At 49.7% G+C, this 4,366-nt stretch overlaps 1 pseudogene; it reads left to right on the top strand.

Moving 5' to 3' along the window:
• Positions 1 to 2,249: 2,249 nt before the first annotated feature.
• On the top strand, positions 2,250 to 4,056 carry LOC123168262 (uncharacterized; annotated as a pseudogene).
• The last annotated feature ends 310 nt before the right edge of the window (positions 4,057 to 4,366 follow it).

Raw genomic sequence — 4,366 nt, 5'->3', positions numbered from 1 at the left:
AAGTCTGGTACAAGTCCCTCCATTAAATGAACAACCACCCCCTCGTAAAAATTGTGAACAAGCCCACGGCTAAAATTATCGGAAATGTGGGTTGCCCCAACATGCATTATTATTTATATTTTCTACTCCCTCCGTTCCTAAATATAAGTCTTTTTTATTAGCCACACCTAAGACAAGAATTGTTTTATTAGCAGTGAACCCCACATGTCATAGACACAAAAAGTGTGGCAAGATTCCCTTAGGCAAGCCAAAGTGTGTCTAACAATTTGAGAAACTCAAGTTAGGCAAGTGTGGCAAGTGTGGGAAAAATAATGTGGCAACATAAGACAAACATAGTCACAATCCAAACAGCCCCGTAATTTTTTGTGACATGCATGAAAATTTGGTTAGTTAAATTTATAGTCAAAATTTGGCAAGGTGCATCAAATCAACACATGCAAATATCAAAAGGGAAGTCACGGCATGCATGCATGCGTTGTACTCCCTCCGTTTCCAAATATAAGTCTTTTTAGATATTGCAACAAGTGACTACATACGAAGAAAAATATGTCTACATACATCCGTATGCAGTAGTCCATTTGAAATGTGTAAAAAGACTTATATCGAGTGTAGTGCTTTGACGTGTCGCATCAACTCGTACAAGACCGAGAAGTTTGATTACTACACGCCCTCTCCCTCGCGGACTGAGCTCCGGTGCCTTAACTGCACCTACCTTTGGCTGCATGACAGGTGGGCCAACCACCTGTTGGGCCCACCTGTCATAGACGCAAAGGCAGGAGCAGTAACTCAATGAAGCTACGTCCCTCCCTCGCGCATGAGCATGGTGGCTGGCAGGACTAGTAGGAGCTTTCGCTACACGCTTCTTGACGGCGGCGAACTTGCGGATGGAGTTGACCATCATGTCGTCCATGCGAGAGGCGAAGCCGGCGTCGGCGAGGGCTATGACGCCGGCGGTCACCAGCACCGTCTGGAAATGCTGCGCGGTGTGGGGGCGCAGGCCGGCGCCTTGGATGATTTGGCACAGCCGACTGCCGCTCGCGACCATCGCCTCCATAGGTGCTTCTGGCTTCTGGTCACTTGGTCTTGGATTGGAGTGTGCAGTGTTGCGCAGAGACTAAGGAGTAGATGGATTGGAGTGGTGGGGCGCCTTTATATGAGAATCCAAACTCTGTTGCATTCACATCGAGCTGGCTCTATTCTGCTTCTCCAATTAATTCCATCTGCATGTAGAGTAATTTGAGGATGCATCATTGACCGTTCAACGTCTCGGGAACCGCTACCCTCTCCCTCCTTGGCATTCAAGCACCTATGCAGGCGACTGCCGCTCGCGTCTATCGCGTGTCAGGAGACGTTCCCGTCGACGATGAGGTGCCTATGGTGACTTCGTAAATTTCAAGATGATAGTACAAGTATACTCAATATTTTGCACCGCGACCAAGGCCGAGAGGAAAACGAGAGAACTATGTATTTATTTATGGTGTAGATTCACTCATTTTCCTCCATATGTACTCCGTCTCGGTGTAGTCTAGTCACTTGTTGAAATCTCTAGAAAGGCAAATACTCCTTTCTGGTTTACAGGGCTATACTAGCAAGTACTACAATAGTGGGCTCACATAGCAATTTTGTCTCATGCAAGAGCCTGGCTATATGCGTGCTCCAAGGTTCGCAATTGCCACGTTCGGGTTGCACTTGGCTCTTCGCCTCTTCGAGAAGACGAACAATGATGTTACTACTACTGCTTCTACAGTATCGAATCCACTGCTGCATGTCCGTCCACCGCGAGCGGGAGGGATAGCTTGTTGTAGTACTATAAGCAAAAGTTTGTCCTCGTCTGCGAGCCACCACGCGCATGGGCGAGGGAGAAGGCATGTAGTAGTAAAATCAAGATTCTCCTCGTTGTACGAGTTGACGCGACACATCATAGCACTGGCCCCAGATGGTTGCCTCTAAACTTGGCTGAAAGACCCGCAGTGTACAATACTCCATTTGCTGCAACCTCTAACATTTACCCCACCACAAATTAAAATATATATTCCTGTCCTTACCAGATGAGCGTGCAAACTAGAATCACCAGGATGACAGGTAGGGCCAGAAGATTATTTTAATCAAAAAAATATAGCATGGAGCTGACCCCAACGATTTTAAGCTTACACGCACGGTACACACTATCCTAGACTACTCTACACATGAAACTGCCACACGAGCGTCCGGGCTGCGCTTGGCTCTTCGCCTCTTCGGGAAGTCGCATAATGGCCCTGTTTGGATACTCTAACTCAGTTAGAGGTTGGAGTTAGATTCTAACCTTGAACTAACTCTATCCAAAAAGGTGTTTGGATAGCAAGGTTAGATGGAGCGCGGATACGGCGAGGCGCCTTCACGAGCGGTGCGAGAGGGAGGGAGGGAGAGGACAAGAAGCTTCGAGGAAGTGAGGAGGGATCTGCCTTGGGAAGAGCAAGAGAAAAATGTGTTTTTTAGTGGTCCTCAGAAGAACTAACCCAAATAAGCACCTCTTGGGTGGGTTAGATTTTTTGGATGAGTTAGATGCATCTAACCCAAATTAACCCTCCTGTTTGGATATTTTTGGGTTAGTTGAGTCCAAACTAACCCAAACTAACTCTAACCCGTGGATTCAAACAGGGCCAATGATGGAGTAGTACCGCAGTGGAGGAGTACTACAGTATGCTTCTGGCCATCTGACACCGATTGAACTGATGCATGTCCACCGCGTACGGGAGGGAGAGCGTCTAGCGAACGAAAGCTTCTCCTAGTCCTGCCAGCCACAACGCTCATGGGCGAGGGAGGGACGCAGCTTCATTGACTTACTGCTCCTACCTTTGCCTCCTTGACAGGTGGGCCCAACAGGTCGGTGGCCCACCTGTCATGCAGCCAAAGGTAGGTGCGATTAAGGCGAGAGGGCGTTGTAGTAATCAAACTTCTCGGTCTTGTACTAGTTGACGCAACACATCAAAGCACTGCACTCGATATATTTCAATAATTTGCGTTTACCGATGCATTAATTACAACGCATGCATGCATGCATGCCGTGACTCTCCTTTTGATACTTGCATGTGTTGATTTAATGCACCTTGAAGTAGTATGAATATGTGACGGTAAAGCTTTGTAATGCCCCGGCCCTAATAAAGCGAGAGATGGTTGTGCACGAGGAGGGCGAGATCATGCAGACGGAACAGGACCCAACGATGGAGCTCTCTATGGTCTCGATGGACCTCACCTTGCTCCACTGCCCCTTGTGCCTCCGCCCCTTGAAGCCTCTAGTGTATGAGGTTCGAATACACCTCGTCCGTTCGGCTGATCGAGCAAGGTGCAGGTTTCTTGATTGATGTGTTGTTCGATTGATTTGTGCAGTGCAAGGGAGGGCACCTGGCTTGCGCGGACTGCCGCGTCGAGCGCCCCGGGAACCAGCGGCAGTGCCAGAAGTGCGAGCGCGGCAGTGGCTTCGACGTGCGGAACTCGGCGGTGGACGTTGTCCTCTCCTTGGTGAGGGTGGAGTGCCCGCATGAAGGCTGTGGGCTCTACGTCACTTACCACAAGCTCGCCGATCACCAGAGCGTGTGTCCGCTCGCGCCCTGCAAATGCCCCGTGCCCATCTACGGCTACGAAGGCCCGCCGCCGGTGCTCTCCCACCACATCAGCACCATGCATCCCATGCCCGTGCACATGATCCAGTACGGCAAGGCGCTCCAGCTACAAGTGCCACTGTCGGAGCCACGACGCTTGCTGTGGGAGGACGGTCGCGCGTTTTTCTTGGTCGGCGGCGTGCTCGACATTGGCGCACCTATCGCCGTGTCAGTCGTCTGCATCAGAGTGGGGGCGTCCCCACTGCCGCACTACATGGCCAAGTTGTGGGAGAACGGCCCGACGGGGGAGCCCAAAGGCAGGACCGACGCCGTCATGGTGGAAATGGAGGTGACAAGCAGCAGGGATCCCGACGACGTCACCGTGCAGGAGCTGACCTTCTTCACAGTTCTGCCCAAGCTGCTGGCCGGGGCTAAGCTGGTGTCCCTCCACATTCATATTGAAAAGCTCACGTCCTAAATGATTCTACAGTGCCTTCTGTTTATCTTAGTAATATGCTAATATAGGGGTTAGCTCGGTCTACTTTTGCTTAAAAGATGGTGGGTTTTGGTGGCGATGCAGCAATTACCTCAACATCAGATCAGCAGTGAAAGTAATTTCGAACAGTCGAATGGATATCTTGTGTCTGTTGGATATAAAGATCCTTTGGGTAATAAGTAACAGCTTATATGCTTTTTTTCGAAACAGAACAGCGATACTAGTATAATTTTTGTTGACATGCACTAATATTTTCAAAACAGACGTCGGGCTGTAGCTAGAAGGGCGGTTG

This window comes from Triticum aestivum, chromosome 7D, assembly GCF_018294505.1.
Source record: "Triticum aestivum cultivar Chinese Spring chromosome 7D, IWGSC CS RefSeq v2.1, whole genome shotgun sequence".
Classification (NCBI taxonomy): domain Eukaryota; kingdom Viridiplantae; phylum Streptophyta; class Magnoliopsida; order Poales; family Poaceae; genus Triticum; species Triticum aestivum.
Note: the sequence above shows the minus strand (reverse complement) of the source record. Positions and strands in the feature narration are given on the sequence as shown.